The sequence below is a fragment of the Microtus pennsylvanicus genome, chromosome 15 (assembly GCF_037038515.1).
Source record: "Microtus pennsylvanicus isolate mMicPen1 chromosome 15, mMicPen1.hap1, whole genome shotgun sequence".
Classification (NCBI taxonomy): Eukaryota; Metazoa; Chordata; class Mammalia; order Rodentia; family Cricetidae; genus Microtus; species Microtus pennsylvanicus.
The window spans coordinates 50,901,332-50,921,364 of record NC_134593.1 but is presented as its reverse complement, the minus strand read 5'-3'; the positions used below and the strand labels follow the sequence as shown (position 1 = coordinate 50,921,364).

At 36.2% G+C, this 20,033-nt stretch overlaps 1 pseudogene; it reads right to left on the bottom strand.

Moving 5' to 3' along the window:
• Positions 1-2,926: 2,926 nt before the first annotated feature.
• LOC142835737 (large ribosomal subunit protein eL21 pseudogene) lies at positions 2,927-3,493 on the bottom strand (annotated as a pseudogene).
• Positions 3,494-20,033: the final 16,540 nt, after the last annotated feature.

Genomic DNA, 20,033 nt, shown 5'->3' with positions numbered 1-20,033 from the left:
ATCACATCAATTGTGCTTCAGATATTTAAAAGGAAAATTTTATTTTATAAGAGTAAATGGAATTAAACATAGAAAACAGTAGCCCCTTATTCAATGAACAATAACATGAAGTCCTACATATCTTGCTATAAAGATTTGCATTGGTATTGATCTTGGTTTATTGATACAAATTTAAGGTTACTCTTGTTATATGTATATGCATTTCTTATCTTAATTAAAATATTGTGTTTGTGCAGATCATTTAAAAATAAAACATATAATTAATAAATATAAGTTAATAGATACTCATCTATAATAGTCAAGTTTGTAGTCATGTTAGTTAGATTTTCTAGATGTATAGAGATATATTTCAGTTAGATAGATACTTTTCAAATCTTTCAGAGACCTTCAAAATATGGCATTTAAAATGTTTTAATAACTTAGGAGTTTTCATTACAATGATACACATCTGCTCCTGGCTCCCCATCGGGAAATTGAACCTGGGTCTCCCATGTTACAGACAGGGATACTTACCACTATACACCAACAATATCTGTAGTGTTTAAAATGATGAATTTATCTCAGTCTCAGGCATTTGAATATTTGTCCCCATTGGCGGAAATTTGACATGTGGAACCTTGCTGAAGGAATCGTCATCAACCAATCTTAGCAAGAATGTTACATCAGCTAATGATAATTGGGATGCTTTGTTCTACTCCTCTGACCTTAAGTAGTTCTGCATTCAACTATGTGACTTTCTAAAACCTTGTGTTTTTTGACATCAAAATTATTTGACAAAAACATCCTAGACTAAATTTAAGTTCTTTTCAAAGCTTTGTTTCAGCGGTTATGTAATCTAAAACAGGTGAAAACATTTCCCAACATTAAGGTTAAAAGAATTTAAGCTAGCTGGGCTACTGGGATGCAATTGCTTTTCTTAATCATTAACCTAAGCCACATTCTACATGATTTCTCAATAGAAACTCATGGTTTTTAGTGGTGAAACACTTCCTTGTTTTATTTTTTATCATTAATACTGTATTTAAATTAACTTTAGTATTATGAGTTAGACAGTACTGCTTATGAAGGAATCATCTTCATAAAAATCCACATGTAAAAAGCCTAGTAGAATGTGATGTTTCCATGAGATAAACACACTACATTACAGGTAGTAGGGATCTCCCCATACCCATTCATACTATGCCCGATACCAGAGAAAGATAGCAGCAGCAAACACGTAAAAGTACAGCAGAAGGAAAAGACATTCCAGGGTCTATAGCCTCGGAGCTTTACTTGGCAGAGATTCACCCATCATGGATTTGCCTCCTGGTGGGCTGACATTCAATTCCTATCTGCTGTTCCTCTGATGTGGCCACAGGCAGATTGTCAGTTTTCAGAGGAACCACCATATTGATTTGTACAGTGGCTTTACAAGTTTGCAAGTCAACAGCAATGGAGGAGTGTTCCCCATACTCCACATACTTGCCTGAAGAGCTGATTTGTAGTTTGGATCTCAGCCATCCTAAAAGGTATACGAAGGAATCTCAAAGTAGCCTTGATTTGTATTGCCCTACTAGCTAAGTATGTTGAACATTTTTTGAATTAACAGAAATCTTTAGATCAAAAAGAAACAAACTCGCCCAGAAGAACTAGACAGCAAGAAATAATCAAATTAAGATCCGAAGTAAACAAAATAGAAACAAAGAAAACAATACAAAAATCAATGAGAAAAAGAGTTGAATCTTCAAGAAAATCAACAAAATTGACAAACTTTTATCCAAACAAACCAAAATGCAGTGAGAGAATATACAAATTAACAAATTCAGAAATGAAAAGGGAGACATAACAACAGACATAGAGAAAATCCAGAGAATCATTAGGTCATATTTTGAAAAACTTTAAGGAAATGGACAGTTTTCTGCATAAATATCAATTACCAAAATTAAATCAAGACTTGATAAGCAAATTAAATAGACCTATAACTGCTAACAAAATAAAAACAGTCATCAAAAGTCTTCCAACCAAATAGAGCCCAGGACCAGATGGTTTCACCTCAGAATTTTACAAGATTTTCAAGGAAAAACTAATACCAATACTCCTCAAAGTGTTCCAAGCAATAGAAACAGAAGGAACATTGCCAAATTCTTTTTATAAGACTACTATTACCCTGATACCCAAACCACCTAAACACATTACTAAGAACCAGCTTTTTGTTTCATTGATTCTTTGGATTGTTTTCTGTGTTTCTATTTTGTTGATTTCAGCCCTCAGTTTGATTATTTCCAGTCTTCTACTCCTCCTGGGTGAGGTGAGTCGGCTTTTTTTTTTTCTAGAGCTTTCAGGTGTGCTGTTAAGTCTCCAATGTGTGCTTTCTCTAAGTGGGCACTTAGTGCTATGAACTTTCCTCTTAGCACTAATTTCATAGTGTCCCATAGGTTTGAGTATGTTGTGTCTTTATTTTCATTAAATACAAGGAAATCTTTGATTTCTTTCTTTATTTCTTTCTTGACCCAGGTGTAATTATGATAGGTCTGCCTTTCTCCTTTGCAGCTCTTAATGGTCTTTCTTAAGTCTCTATGTTTAGTGTTTTGATTATTATGTGGCAAGGGTACCTTATTTTTGATCCAGTATATTTGGTATTCTGTAAACTTCTTGTATCTTCATATGCATATCTTTATTTAGGTTGGGAAAGTTTTCTTTTATGATTTTGATAAATATATTTTCTGTGCTTTTGAGTTGGGCTTCTCCTTTTTCCATACTTTTTATTCTTAGGTTTGGTCTTTTAATGGTGTACCATATCTCTTGGATATTTTCTGTTAAGCTTTTGTTAGATTTAATATTTTCTTTGACTGATTAGCCTATTTCCTTAATTGTATTTTCAACCCTTGAGATTCTCTCTTCCATCTCTTTTATTCAGTTTTATGCTTATATTTGTAGTTTCTGACTGTTTTCTCATAATTTCTATTTCTTTTTTTTTATAGTCCAGGTCTTTTATTTCTTTTTGTATATCAGGCCATGAATTCGTAGGGAATGGGCTCCAGCAGCTCAGGCTCCTTCCCATTAGTCCTCACGAAGTGTGCTTCTCTGGGTGGAGCAGGCTGGCGCTTCAGCTGAACCCAGGTGCCCTTCTCTTTGGCTTCCTTTTTCTTCTGGTCGTTTTCCTTCACCCACTTCAGGAAGCTGTCTCTGCTCTTTGAGTGCTTGATGTGTTCAATCCGCACATTAATTCTCTTGGCAAGAATCTTGCCCTTAACTTGCTTGTTTACAATGATTCCCACAGCATGCTGGGTGACATTGTAGACTCTTCCGGTTTTGCCATGGTAACATTTATTGGGCATTCCTTTTTGAACAGTGCCCATTCCCTTGATATCTACAATATCGCCCTTCTTGTAGATTTGCATGTGCGTGGCCAAAGGAACAACTCCATGTTTCCTAAAGGGCCTAGAGAACATATAGCGAGTGCCCCTCCTCTTTCCCTTTGTGTTTGTCATTTTGGCGAGTTACTGAAAGATGGCTACCGTGGATGAAAGCATAATTTCTATTTCTTAAATCCCTCGGCATATGCTTTCTTTATTGTCTCTATTTCAGTTTTCAAGTCTTGAATAATTTCTTTCATATATTTGATTTTTTTTCATGGTTTTCTTTTAGGGATTTGCTGATGTCTTCCAATTTTTGGTTTGTCTTTTCCTCTATTTCATTGAGGGAATTTTTCATTTCCTCTTTAAGGGCCTCAAACATTCTCCTGAAGCTATTTTTAGGGTCATTTTTTTCTGCTTCATCTATATTTGGTTGTTCAAGGCTTGCTATTGTTGGTCACTAGATTTTACTGGTGTCATTTTGCTCTTTGTGGTGTTGCATATGTTCTTTCTTTGTCTACCCATTCTGTCCTCTGATTGGTCTAGTGGTGACTGTCTGTGACTGTTATGATCAATCTTCCAGGTCTAGTAGATCCAAGGCTCAGGTGGTTGGTCATTATGGTGCAATCAGTGGCATGTTTCCAGTCACCCAGTCACCCTGTGGGTCAATCAGTGTTCCTGGAGGTTGTTTGGCAATTCTGGGATTTGCTCTGCTTCTATGGAGTTTGCTGTCTCAGGTATGCATCCGCCTAGGTCACTGACTCAGTCCTGTTTCCATAAATGTCCCTGGTCTGGGTCTGCTCCTGCAGAGGTCTCTGGCTGGGGTTGGTTCCACAAAGGTCTCTGGCTCTGGTCTACTCCCTCAGAGGTCCCAGACTTGGGTCCAGAGTAGTAACTCTTGCAGAGGTCTCTGGCTGGGGTTGGTTCCACAAAGGTCTCTGGCTCTGGTCTACTCCCTCAGAGGTCCCAGACTTGGGTCCAGAGTAGTAACTCTTGCAGAGGTCTCTGGCTGGGGTTGGTTCCACAAAGGTTTCTGGCTCTCGTCTACTCCCTCAGAGGTCCCACACTAGGGTCCAGAGTAGTAACTCTTTATCCCCAACTATTTAAACCATGACTTTTCTGTGACTCTGACATCTTATTGAAGGGAGATTTTAATTTGGAGGATCTTTCAGTAATAGATTGGACTTCAGGCTTTGGACATATATTTTTGAACGGTTCGTGAGTAAATAAGGCAAGGGTTATTATTTTTTGCGTTACTGACCTTCAAAATGTCCTCATGAAGTGTGTATCTGTAGTATGGGTTCAGAACACTTGCTGATCCATAGGCAAAAGTTTTACTTTCAGAGGTAAATAAAAATTTAGAGCACAGCCAAACAGAAAATGATTATCTAATTCATCCTGAACATCCTCTTGTGACTCACTAATCACTTTTCCATGAATCAATATGTATCGTGAGAGGTTGAGGAGTAATGTTAAAGACAGAAAGAAAATCAAAATTAAGAAAAGAAAGATACTTCCTATTGATAGTTTAATAATCCTTGTTTGAACTTACTAGCTTAGTATTACAGAGCATGATATTGTAAAATACTGGTATCATGGTCTCAAACTAATGTAAATCATCTAGTTGCCATGAACTATACCACACCATAGAAAGCTAATAAATAATAAAATACAAAGTTACTTACAATTAAATTTACTGTGTCATACCAGAAATGACCACCAGATGGTGGTAGAAGATTAACTAATTCTAAGAGTTTCTCACAGTCCCAGGCAAGGATATGTTAATGTTTTTCTTCTTTTGATTTTTCTTTCAAGTTCAAACACTACTTAATGAGCTTAGTCATGGCAATTTGGGTGGGAGTGTAGGTCTGAGGGTCTGGAATGTGTGTGGAAATGGAGATTCTGGGGTGTGTGTAAAGTTTGAGTCGTGGGAAGAGATGGAGAAAGGAGAAAACACTATCAAAAGAATTGTATGAAAAACTCTAAAAACAATGAAACGGTTCTAAAAATCAGAACTATTCTTAGCAATGTATATCTATTATTTTTAAATGTAGAACTGAAGTTATTGAGCTATAAAAGCTATAAAGAACATACAATACCCCCTCACTGTCTGAATTTCATGTTTTCTCTCTCACCCAAACTTATGCAGTATAAAGTAAAAGCTTCTTGCCTGAAATTCTTTTCCTTTTTCTACCTGGCTATAAACGTTCATTTATGCACACAGTGATTAAAGATATACGTGTGTATGTGTGTGTGTGTGTTTGTACGTGTGAATGTACCAATTTACATTTTAGTTGAAAGTTACAAGTGAAAAACCCAATAAATACCAATTATCATGTTTCTAATAAAAATGCTGAGACAATGTATATTAAAATATAATAGTGCTTTTAAATATTTATGATTAATAAGCTAGCTTAATGAGGACATGGAAAATTCCATTAATATGATAATTTAATAAATAATGAAGTGTCTTGATGAAGTTAATTTCAGTCCTATATGTAGAATAAAGAATCTGAAATATGTTAGTCTTGGCATTGTTCATCCACATGCCTAACCTTCCAAGACAGCACAATATTGAATCTCATTATTTGGTTGCTGAACTAATATCCCCTGATCATTTCAAGATTTAAATCAGTTAACTAAAATATAAACTATTGACCTTTGAATCTTTATTCATTGGCTAAATTATTGTATGTTAAAAGCATATTAGTGTAGACGCATTGTCCACATTGTTCAGGTAAAGTCAACAAACTGTTGTGTCTGCCTATTCAGCATATGTTTGCTGAATGCTGAGTGGTATATGTTCTGTTTCAGTGGAGAAAATGTGTCCATTTCTTACTACTGAATTTTGATTTTCTAAAAAAATTCCCATTATCACCAACCATCAGTTATTATCAAAGCAGTGAAATTTAATATCCTTGCTTTTTTTTTAGTAATCTAAAAATACAAGAAAGCAAGAAAAATTGTGCCCCTCTGTTTTTTACATCTAACGATAGAATACTATTAATTGCCTCAAAATTATGTTTTAGATATTGATGTGCAGCTTCCTGTTATGAAGAGTGGAATTTTCCTACTTCCTCATATAGTCCTTCGATTACAAGAAAATGGAAAAAAAAATCTATTGATTTTAGGGGAAGGATACTTTTTTCTAACAAAAGTTAAGAAGATAGAGGAAATCTATCACCCCAACTCCATCCACTTCTCAGAGAGGGTAAGGTACATTGCTTTGGGAAAGGTCCAAGGCCCTGCCTACTATATTTAGGCTGAGCAAGATATCCATTCAAAGAGAATAGGTTCCCAAAAAGCCAGTACAAGCAGGAGGAATAAATTATGATGCCACTACCAGTGGTCGCTTGTAGTGATGAGGCAAGCAGGCCTGCTTTTTGTCCTGCCCGGCTCCCTCATGGCTAGCTTTACATCCAAAATAACAACACACAAATTGTATTCATTTAAAACACTGCCTGGTCCATTATCTCTAGCCTCTTCTTGGCTAACTCTCACATCTTAATTAACCCATTTCTAATAAATCTGTGTATCACCACATGACTGTGGCTTACTGGCAAGATTCTAGCCTATGTCCATCTCGTGCTGGAGATTCATGGCTTCTTCCCATCTCTGCTTTCTTCCTCCCACAATTCTGTTCTGTCTTCCCTGTCTACCTATGTTCTGAGCTATCAGTCCAAGCAGTTTTCTTTATTAATTAACCAATGAAAGCAACAGATAATAGAAGACCCTCCTACATCAATCCCTCAGTCTGCTCCTGCCATGCAACTGTCAATCACATTCAGTGGGACTAATTTGGTACTATGCTTGTTCCTGCCCAGTCTGGTTGGTGTTGGTGAGCTCCCATTAGCTCTAGCTGACTGTCTCAGTCAGTGAACCCATCATGGTTTTGACCTCTTTGCTCATATTCTCACCCCTCCCACTCTTCAACTGGACTTTGGGAGCTCATTCCAGTGCTTTGATGCTGATCTCTGCCTCTGTTTCTATAAGTTACTGGATGAAGGTTCTATGGTGATATTTAAGATATTTATCAGTCTGACTACAGGGTAAGACCAGATCGGGCACGCTCTCCTTTATTGCTTAGTGTTTTAGCTGGAGTCATCCTTGTGGAGTCCTAAGTATTCTAACCTAACACTTTAATATCAGTTATATATGAGACAAAAAATGACAAAAAATGGTAAAATCAACTCTGTTAATTTTTATACACTTATATAACTTATAGCAGTTTGGTTATATTTATAAACACATATAATCTATACCTGGGAACGAGACATTCACTCTCCTCTGCCATGTTCAGCATCTGTAATTTGTTATAGTGCAGCTTCCAAAAGCTTTGCCCATTACACACGTCTTAGTGCTCTGTCTTTTAACTAAATTTATACTTGGACGTTTGACCATTTGACCCTTTGCATCTAATTGACTTAAGTACCATTCTAGAGAGGCCTCAATAAAAGTGGTTTAAGGGTTTAAGATCTGGAGGGTTATAAATAAGATGAGTGCTGCCCTCTGAGGGGCAGTAAGAAAAATCTCTTTAATTCTGTGCATTTGGTGATCTTTGATCCTGCACTTTCTAAGGAAGTAATAGTGAACAGAGGTCTGGCTTCCAAGTTGCCATCAAAATGATCTCACTGTGCACATTAATATTTCATTAGCATTGTGTTGCTCCCTATTATAAGCATATACCTTTCAATGTGATGAAAATGCTTTTACAAGTGATTTTTAGAGAGGGGAATATAAGATTCTTATTTTCTCACTCCTTTTTTCAAAAATGTTTCTATTTCTTCTAGGGCTTGATTAAACCCCACCTTTAAAACAGAAGACATTTGATACTGGCAGGAGAACAATATTGCTGAGATCAAAATACAAGTTCTAGAAAGATATTGCCTTCTTGATTCAAAATATTAAAGGCTTTATTTTCAAGTATTAAAAATTGAAATAGGCTTCCAGTATCACAAGTAAGGCCATTCTACATTGCTGAGTTTCAAAGGGAAATGCACTAGAAATTAATCCTAAGACTGTCAGTCTGAATTATCAAGTTTTAGTCATTAAAACCAACGTTCAGGATCTGCTTAAATTTTTTCATGATAATGCATTTATTCCCTAGATAGGTACAGTTTTTAATAAAGTGCAACTTTCCTAATAACTTATAGAAGGGGTTTAACATTGAAATTCCAAACAACTGGCTAGGAAGCTGGCTCAACATGTAGTGGCGCTGGCCACCAAACCTAAAAACTGAATTTGATCCCTGGGATTTTTGGAGTAGAAGAAGATACCATATTCCTGAAAATAGTTTTCTGAAACTCACACTCAAATCTCTGCATATTGAGCCTTATATGTACACATAACCGCACAGTAAATTAGGTTTAAAAATTGACTTCTAAGGTGAATGTAATCAAATCAAACTTCTTTAAATTTAAGTTTGAAATGGTCAAATGATTATAGCTCAATCCAGGATTGAGCCATATAAAAATGCATGGCAGTTATTTATTTATTAACCTTTTTCCATTTATTTTACATACCAACTAGAGCTTCCCTTAAACCCTCTCCTCCCATTCTCTTCTGCCCCACCTCTCATCTACCCACCAATCTACTCTTCTATTTCCTTTCAGAAAGGGGCAGGCCTCCCATGGGAATAAACAAAGAATGCCACATCAGGTTGAGACAGGACCAAGCTCTTTTCCCATTCATCAATGTTGTAGAATGCAATCCAGCAAGGGAAACGAATTCCCAAAAGGTAGCTCAAGTGCATAGGACACACCCTGATCCCACTGTGAGGAGCCCTACAAACATACCAAGCTACACAGCTGTTACGCACATGCAGAGTATCTAGGTCAGTCCCATTGAGGTTTCCTATCTGTGGATATAGAGTAAATAAGCTCCCTCAAGCTCAGGTCAGCTGTCTCTGTGGGGTCCAGTGCCATGACTTTGACTTCACCCCCTATCTCCAATGCCTGGCTCTTACTATCCTGCCTCTCTCACTTCAACAGGGTTTCCGGAGTTTGTCCCAATGGATCTCTGCATCTCCTTCCATCATTTACTGGATTAATGCTCTCTTAGGACAATTAGGATAGTCACCAATCTGATTAGAGGAGAAACAGTTCAGGGACCCTCTTCCTATTACTAGGAACCATAGCTGTGGTTATCCTTTAGGAGTCCTGGGAGTTTCCAAGGCACCAGGTTTCTCCCTAATTCCAAATGCCCCCCCATCAAGGTATCTCATTATTCTTTCCATCCTTCCCATACAACAAATGCCTAAACCAATCTTTCATGTTCACACTCCCCCCACTCCCCACCAGCCACCCTACCCAATTTTACCAAGATCTCTTCTAAGTCCCCTTCCCAGGCAAATCTTTGCATCTGTGAGTCCTCCTCGTTACCTAGCTTTTCTGACTGAGGATTGTAGCCTGGTTATCCTTTACTTATAGCTAATCTCCTTTTGTTGTCTTATGATGCTAGTTGGAACTTCAAGAACAATGATGAATAGATATGGAGAGAGTGGACAGCCTGGTCTTGTTCCTGATTTTTATGGAATTGCTTTTAGTTTCTCTTCATTTAATTTGATGTTGGCTCTCATTCTGCTGTATATTGCTTTTATTATGTTTAGATGCATTCCTTGTATCCCTGATCTCTCTAAGAACTTTATCATGGCCAAATTATTATCAGTTTTGTATGTATTTATGTAAATGTATATAAATAGAGTGAGCTATTTTAGTTGTGATATAGGAAAGAAAATATTAAATTTCTGTATTTGTATTGGTTTAGGTACTAGTTTATCTTCTGAGGTGTATCACTGTTGGTGTATCTAATATCATTTATATCACTGTGTGCACACTCAGGAGGCCTATTTGTGAAGTTTTCAGAGTTTTGTTGTTTTATAACTTGCTGCACCTTGCCAGAGCTACTGTGAGAATGCTTTGTTTGACCTGAGAATGGTTCCAAACTCGGCTTTCAAAAACCAATAAAATTAGACAATTAAGAACATTATTATACTTGATGATCATGTCTGTGGGAATGGTAATAGGTTTCAGGTGATTAATAGCATGAGGGGAAATTTATAATGGGCATCTGCAGAATTACCATTAAGCATATTAGTCATGATAATTTTATTTGTAGTTCCTATAACACAATCTTCAATATTCAGAAAATAATTTTCACTGACCAATATCTTCTGTGACAATGTGCTATAGAACAAGGACATTGGTATTTAGAATATGAATAATTTAAACATATTAGAACTGACCATTTTAGTAATATTACAATTTCAATTCAACTGGATTAAACATAATTTCAAACGAATCCAAAAATGTTAAATAGCTAATTACTATTGTACATCCAAATAAAATTGTATAAATGTAGGCATCCTTCTAAATACTTCTAAGTGCATCAGAATTTTTTTTAAAGTTTTAAGTTGATTTTGATAAATTATATTTTCAAGTTCATTTATATATTTTTGGATTTATGTATGTAGGGAATAACTCCATTGATTTTATTTAGTTAGTTCTAATGTGTTGGGAATTACAATGGAACTACACATTCTGGGCAAATGTGTTACTATTATGTTGCATCTCCACCATGTAAAAATTAATTTTAAAGATATGGATTTCATATGATATTTTCAAGTTCAGCAATGTCTGCTAGCAGGCATCACATGGTAGAAAAGCTTCAATTTCCATCTATACTAAGTAATAGCTCATAAATCAGTTACATATATTGATACACTCAAAAGGTTGACATGCAGTTTCATTCTTTACTTCCCGTTTCTTATCATTGGGAATCTCATTTTAAGATGGAAAAATGACGATGATGTACACAATCCTTCCTTAGCTTTGTTCTTTTCTTCAGTCACAGTCATTCGTTGTATTATTTAATTGCTTTTATTGACCTATATATTTTTATTTCCTTCCCTCTCTTCCTACACATCCCTTTCTACCCTCTTTCCTGATCACCACACTCCCAATTTACTTAGGAGGTCTTGGATTTTTCTACTTCCATGTAGATTAGATCAATGCATCTCTCTTAGGGCCCTGTTTGTTATCTAGGTTCTCTAGGATTGTCAATTCTAGAATGAATTGTTTTTTGCTTTATATCTAAAAGCCACTTATGAGTGAGTACATGGGATATTTGTCATTCTGGGTCTGGGTTACCTCACTCAGTATGATGTTTTCTAGATCCATCCTTTTGCCCACAAATTTGAAGATGTCATTATTTTTTTCCACTGTGTAAACAAACCACACCTGTTTTATCCATTCTTCAGTCTTTAGGTATATACCTAAAAGTGGTATTGCTGGGTCTTGAAGTTTTGATTTCTATTTCTATGATGGCTATGAATGTTGAGCATTTCCTTAAGTATTTTTCAGCCATTTTAGATTTATATATTCAGAGTTCTCTGCTTGGGTCTGTACATCATTTTAAAAATGGATTATTTGTTCTTTTGATGACCAATTTCTTGAGTTCTTTGTATACATTGTATAGTTCAGTCCTCTGTCCGATAAGATACATGAACCAATGAAAATCCTGCAATGATGGGTATAAGTATTTGGATATTCTGTTTCCGTGATTGAAGTGGTGTGCTGTTCATATTTAGGAATGTGTGTGTGTGTGTGTCTGTGTCTGTGTTGTGTATGAGTATGCATGTACTGAGTGGTATTGTGTGTCAACTTAACATATGCTGGAGTCATCAGAAGAAGGAGCCTCAGCTGGAGAAATGCCTCCTTGAGCGGGCAATGTGGGATGGCTCAGCAATGATGCATGGTATCATCCTAAGGCTACTGGTCCTGGGTTCTGTAGCTCAGGGTGAGCAAGCCATTGGATTCAAGCCAGTTAGCAGTTCCCCTCCATGTCCTCTGCATCAAACTCCTGCCTCCAGAATCCTTCCCTTTTTGATTTCTTTTCCTGATTTATTTCATTGATGAACACAGTACTGAACTGTAATCCTAATAAACTTTTTTCTCCCCAACTTGGATTTGGGGCATACAGTTTTGTTGTAGCATTATAAACCCAAAGTAAGAAAAATTGGCAGCAGAAGTGGGGTATTGCTTTGATAGACCTGACTATGTTTTGGGAAAGATTGTGGAAAGACATTAGAATTTGGACTATAAAAGCCATTGAGTGTTGAAACCTCAGTGGGATGTTCTATAGGAGCTTGGAAGATAAGAATATTGATAGCAGTGCAGAGGGTAGAGGCCTAGCTTTCAATGCTTCAGGGGGAGATTTAAAGACTCTATCAGGGCCATTTGTTAATTGGAATTAAGACCCTGCTGCTCTGATTAGCGAGGGTTGGAGATTCAGCTGTGATTAAAAGATGCAGGAATTAGGAAAACAAAGATTTTCTTTGCTGGGGTACTTGATGATATTCACTGGAGCTAATAAATTAACAGTCATTAAGAAGAGACCAGTATCACTTGATGGAGGAAGGTCATTGGTTAAATAAAAAGAAACTGCTTGGCCCTCATTGGTTAGAAGATAGGTGGGAGGAGTAAACAGAACAGAACGCTGGGAGGAAGAGGAAGTGAGCTCAGACTCCACAGCTCTCCTCTCGGGAGCAGATGCCTCAGAGAGACACCATGCCCTGCTCCCAGGCAGACACACGCAATGAAGCTCCGACCCAGGATGGACGTAGGCTAGAATCTTCCCGGTAAGACCGGTGCTCACAGATTATTAGAGATGGGTTGATCATGATATCAGAATTAGCCAGTAAGGGCTAGAGCTAAAGGGCCAAGCAGTGTTTAAATGGATACAATTTGTGTGTTGTTATTTTAGGGCATAAGCTAGCCAGGCGGCTGGGTTGCTGGGGACGCAGCCCCGCCACCCTTATTACTACAATCACTGAAGTGAAAGTTTCTGGGAAGAGACTGGCTATTATAAAGGAACTAAAATTTTAGTGTGTTTGAATTTGTAAAAACTGTGAGTTTTTTTAAGTTTTTTTTAATATTGTAGATGAATAAGAAAGTATGGGTTATAGCTTAATTGTGATTGTTTCTGTGTTGAGTTGACAAGGGGTCAATTGTACTGGGTGTTTTTGTGTGTGGTGTCACCTTAATAGAAACTAGAGTAATCAGAGAAATGTGCTACAGCTGAGGAAATGCCTCTTTGAGATGCAACTATAAGGCATTTTCTCTTGGGCGAGGGTCCAGCCCATGGATGGGTGGCTCTGTCCCTGGGCTACTACTGTTCCTGGAATCTATAAGAAGGTGGAATGAGCAAGCTATAAGAAGTAAGCCAGTAAGCAGCCCCCCTCCTTATCCTCTGGATAAGGTCTTTCCTCCTGTTTCCTGCCCTGACTTCTTTCTATGATGACTAGCAATGCTGACCTGTAAGCCAAATAAACCCTTTCCTCCCTAACTTGATTTTTGGTCATGGTGTTTCATCACAGCAATAGGAACCCTAATTGAGACAATGCATTAATAACATCTAGGTGAAAATGTAGATAACAAATTATAAAAAAAAATCTATCAGGAGGGTATAATTTGAAAGAAACAAGAAGGGCATATAGGAAGTCTTTCAGAAATATAAGAAATGGGAGGAATGCTGTAATTATATTGTAATCACAAAAATATATACTCAGGAATAAAAATCAAAACACTCTGATTAAGCTCAAGGATGACATGAATATCCTTACAGCATTTGCAGGAGAAATTCAGTATCTGTATTACACTGAGTGGTGTCTTCGCCTTGAAGAAAATATCTTCAGAGTGAGATATTTGAAGAGGTAACATTTGGAATATCCTACCAATATATATATGACATTGTTGTTTGATTATTTTCTGCATAGAAATGAAAATTTGTTTGATCGCTATGGAAAGAGTACCTTTAACTTTATTCACAAATGAAACAGCCTGAATGTTCTACTTCTATGAAAATGAGTTTACTACTTCACACAACTTTCTTTTTCTTTAATACAACAGTTTATTTTGAAAAAAGTTATTGCTTTTATATTTTTACATATTTGTATAATTTAAAGAATTATCTTTATCAATAGTCCTGTGAACTAGCTTAATATATATGCATAATAATTATATTTTAACATTTAGCTCAAATAATTAATAGACATTGGATTTGAAATTCCTTAAAATGTAGTATCATTTGCTCAACCATGTTCATAGCAGCTTTATTTGTAATAGCCAGAAGCAAAACACAATCTTGATGTCTCTCTAAGGAAGAATGGATAAGTAAAACGTGGTACATTTATAAAATGCAGTATTACTTAGTTGTTAAAAACAAGACACTAAGAAAATTGAAGGTAAATGGGTAAAACTTGAAAGAAAATCATCCTGAATCAAGCAACTCAGACCCTGGAACTCAAACGTGGTATGTATTCACTTGTAAGTGGATATTATATTTAAAGTAAAGGATAATAAAACTACAATCCATAGACCCAGAAAGGATGGTTAATAAGAAGGGATTGAGATACTAAGAAGCCTGAGCTAATGGGTCAATCAGTTTATCATTAATGTATTCCTCTGTGTGATTTCTTTGGGGCTAAATGGCTGTGGGACCTGGTGGGATGACAGAAACCAGGCAAAACAGAAACCCCAACAAGCAGGCCCTCATGTTACAAACATATATAAACAATGAAATTCTCTTCTCTTACAGAGATTTATATCAAGTTTTTTGTGAGAAAATGTAAAAATAGGCATAATTTTAATTAAGAGAAGTAAGCCAGTCTTACTCATAAAACCCTACCATTTGATTTCTCTAATTTGTGGTTCCTAGATATTATATCATAAAGAAATCAGGTGTGCATTTAATAAATGAAGGTAGAATAAAATTGACTAGTGGAACAAAGGGGAATAATGGGATGGAGAACTGTAGATAAAATATAGAGTATTGGAGTATTGGATGGGATATATGTACTCCATATACAATAAATGACTAAGAAAATTAAAACTATAGTTAAAAAGATGTCATTATATTGCATATTAACAATGTCATGTTTTCTAAGCTGCAATCAATACTGACACATTAGTACAATTATTCAGTTATTTTAACAGTGTTGCTCTAGAAAGTAGCCTCTCTTACTCCTTGATATAGAAATCTCTCTGAGTTAATATTCTCTGCTATTAGATATGTCTATTCAATGCCACGGTTTTCAAGAGTGATTGGTGACATACATAAACCTCCCCTTTTACGTTCTGTTGCAATAGGTGCATGCAATTCTCAGTGGAGTAATTCACTAGGGTTCATAAGTGCATGTGTGGCAAAAATCTATACAACATTTTTACCTTTGTCTGCAAACAGAGTCAACAAGCAGTAACAACCACTGACAGTGGATATACTAAGCACACGTTGCGAGATTCTAATAAATACAGACATTACACTTTCAATAAATATCTAAGTAGTGAAGGAATTACACAAAATGGCACATTACACAACTTTGGTATTATAAGAAAAGAGCTGAAAAAAATTGAATAGAGTAGCAAAATCTGACATGCTTGGAAATCATTAAAAAAATACAAACTACTTGAAAGAGGTGTTTATGGAGGGAAGAGCAGAAACAGGGAAACCAGTTTTATAAAAATGTCAGGCTGCTAGGACAACGAACAAAATCTGTTACAGAGAAGAGATTCTGAAAACATTTGGAGAATCATTTCTAAATATTACACTTGGGTGAAACCGGATATATTTTAGATTGCGCATGCACATGCTTTGCGTGTGTGTTGGGTCAGGAAACTCTAACAGAAATCGTAAACTCTCTTGTAATTTTTGTCTAGACTAGGATTAAGTACACTGAGAAGACATTTTCCAGAAAAGAAATGGAAAAGTCTAGGAAAGAAGTAAAACAAACAAGAAAAAATATGGTAAATACATTAACTATGCTTGTATTTATTTGGGATTTTCTATATGTTTTCAAATAGAATTATACACTGCACATAAATTCATTAATCTTCATTACAGGAATTGGTGTTTAAGACACAGATTTTTGTCTTTAATTTCTCCCAACACTCAGGAGACAAAGCATATGGATCTGGGAGATCAACACTAGCTTGGTTTTCAGAGGGAGTTTCAGACCATTCAGTACTTGTATTCAGACCATGTCTCACAATAAAATGCATATTTAGAGTCTCTAGTTGAGTTCTCCTTCCATGGGTCCTTACTAAATTTACAGGGTCTTCTGAGTGATCTGAAAAGTTGGCTAAGGGTTGGGTCGGTCTCAGAGATGTGGGAGACCTCCACATGAATAGCATAATTAATAAAAAAAACAGAGACAGAAATTGGGGTTCAACCTGAAGGTCATAAAAGCAAAATAGCCAGCCATTGGCTCTTACCTCTACATCAGTCCGAAATGGTGATACTGCCTCCAGATATCTCAGAGTGAGATTGAGTGTGAGAGCTGTCTCCTCCCATTTTATATTCCTCTTCAGGACTGGGATTAAAAGTGTGCACCACAACCACCCCATATCTATGGCAAACTAGCATGGATACTAAGATTAAAGGTGTGTGTCACCACTGCCTGATCTGTAAAACTGATCAGTGGGGTTGTTTTACTCTCAGATCTTCAGGCAAAGTTTATTTATTAAAATACAAATGACATATAACTTTACACATGTCCTTAGCCACATAAGTTTTGTGGAAGTATGGTATAAGTTAGACCTCAGATTAGAGTGACCCTGATGCAGCCAGTTAGCCTAGGGACCTTATACACTGAGGTCCTGTTAGAAGCTGGAGTGGAGAGTTTTCTGAGGTCGTCTACCCTGGGCACTTGTGTCTCCACCAAGACACTGTGAAGGTGGAGAAGGAGAGATAGTCAAAGTCCAGAGGAGTCCCAGCATGTAAAATTCCATAAGACAAAACTAGAGCAGTTTGCCGAGCTTCTGAATCAGAAGGGGATAACCTTGGAGTAAACCCTGGAAGATATGGGATTCACCCTGGATTTTTTTTTTTTTTTGGAAAGGCGTTCAGCTAGACAAACATCTGCCACTTTGAGTCCTTAGAGATCAACTTCAAGTACATGTATGAACTGCAGCCCTGCTACAGAAGCGGATGACAAGAGCCCTTGGGCTTTTTGCAAAGCAGAAACCCAGATGTAGGCCAGCCAGAGAAATCACAGAAGTATGAGGAATCATGTGAGAGAGAACCACACTTAGACCACATCTGTCTCCAGAACAACATGCTCTGTGATGATGCTGAAGGATGTGGTCCCAGTGTGGTCATGTAATCGGTGTCAGAAGTACAAAAACCAAGCACTGAAGTTTCCCAATGAGGGGAGTATGAGGCTGGAGGATCCCCTTTATAGGGTGTCCTATATCCTTTCCTTTGCCCCACACAAAGCCACAGGCGTCCCCATTCATCACTTTCTGTCCTTAGTTTAGTTTCCCAGGTTGAAGAAGTCATTCCCTCTCTTCTTGTCTCTTCTATGGGCTCTCACATGTATTCAAGCTGAGTCAGCCATGCATTGGAATGCGGAAGAGCAGAAACAAATGGAAGGAAGCAGAGAGAAAGAAAGGAAGAATAGAGCCCAGAACCTATACCATCACATCTTTTGATATTAAGGTCTTTATTTACTATAGGGTGGGTTAGAAGCACCAAGGATGGAGACAAGAAGTGTATAAGGAGGATGTTGGAGGGAAGATGAAATTCAGTGATGCTGTTGATCATGAGCCTATTATTTATCATTTTTTTAAATAAATTAGGATTCAGGAATACACCTAAATTATATTTTGAATATTAGTATATAATTATCATAATACTATTGGTTATGTCACTAGATTAGATCATTTAGTGAGTGTTCAAGGAACAAAAATGCCCCCCCCCAAAGTACTGAAGATATAATCTTGGTATTCACAGCAGTATGAAATGCAATTTGTTCTAAAAAAATTTTATTGCTAAGTGGAATTATAATTCTGACTATCTCTTTCCTAAAAATATGATAGCTTAGTGATATTACATGTTATATTACTTTATTACTTACCAGTTAGGATGGACTTGTTGACAAGGGAAAGGCCTTTATCATTTCCTAATATCATGACAACTGAAAATGTTTTAGTAAATACAAATGTTAACTTGTTACCACTGTGCATAAGGATATATCATACAATGTATCTTGTCTATACACAAATACTATTCTGGGACAAAATTTCATTTTAATATGAAAGCACCTTAATATTTGAGAAAAATTCAGTCTCCACAAATATGCAAGTTTTTCCTGCATCTACCAGTTGGTTTTGTTTTCCTCATAGCTCAAATCCTTTAGGGATTGAACAGTTTATCAAGAATCAAGTGATGTTCATAGGCAGATGGCCTAGTCATTGAATCCATAGGTTCCAGATTGAGATAGTGTTAACCTCATTGCAGTCCCTAATATATTAATTGGATAGGTAATACTACTTATTTTACAGGGTTATTAGACATTGTTGAAGATATATATGTTTATAATACTTAAAATAGAGCAGAGAAAAATGTATAGTTCAATAAAATCAATAAAAAAATGTTAAAAAATATTTAGTCTACCTTCACTATACACATCAAATAACATGACCCATAGTCAAAGCTGTCACACACTTAGCACATTAATCAGACATCTTCAATAACACGTAGAATGTCAAAACACCAGAAACAAGGATTATCTCATTCATTAGTGGCCTTTATAAATTCAGAGAAGAAGCTTTCCATTTTATAAATTTCTGGTAAAATATTTATAAATTTCTTACAATTTGAACTAATTGGTAGCTTTCTAATTTCAGAAATTTTAAACAGTCTAAAATTAATTTTCTTTCATGCAATATATGGTTTTAAAATATCTATGCTTTGTTCCTTGTTTCATCTAGTTTAGTTCATTCCATGCTTCAAACTTGGATGTGTGCTTTTTTTTTTTTTGTAAACAGAGGCTAAAACTTCTAGTTGGACAAAATAGCACAGTTAATTTGAATTTCTGGCAGACAAATTCACAGATTTAAGTTCAAAATGCCACTCTGCAAAATTCTCCACTCTACTTTTAGCTGAGATTATCTTTTCTCAAAGCTTGTTCTTTTTTTTTTTTAAGTACCCAATGCCAGTCTCAGCTGTACAGTGAAAGACAAGCCCAAGAAGTCCACTTAAAATTCAAAAAGTTCACATACAGAAACAATTTAACACTTTAGGCTTAGTTTTCTGTACTGACGGATGGCTATAAATTAAGATATGCTTACTTTTTGTCTAGTCTGCACCTATCTGTATAAAATGTATGATTAAATATGATATTGTAGGTCCTTCATTAAATGAGACACTTGAATTTCATTCCAGGCTCCACTGAACAATTCTAAATGCCACTCAAAGTGATAGGTCCAATCTGTTCTTTTCACTCATACGAGTTTGCAAAACTATCAGCTTTTTTCTTTATTTTGTTTTTTGAAAGAAAGAAACTAGATTGTATGAAATCAGATGCCAGCCACTCATTACAATACAGATACATCTTCACAGCCTGCCATAGACTTATAAAATATGACCTTCCTGATTCCTGATTTTAACTACTCAATTGATTAATAGAGTCCATGAATTTCTAATAGACAGGAAAGTAAAACCTAGGTGTGTATAAATCAGTATTTGACAAACCATGAAAGCTACATGTTTTCCAGGTGATAGCATGGAATTTACCAGAAACAGACTCAAATATTTGTTGCTTTTTTATAATTTGACCTTGTGGTTATGAAAGTTCTGACCTTATTTACCCAATTAAAAAATGAAGATAAGTTTCAGATGGACATTGAGAAAGAGATGATA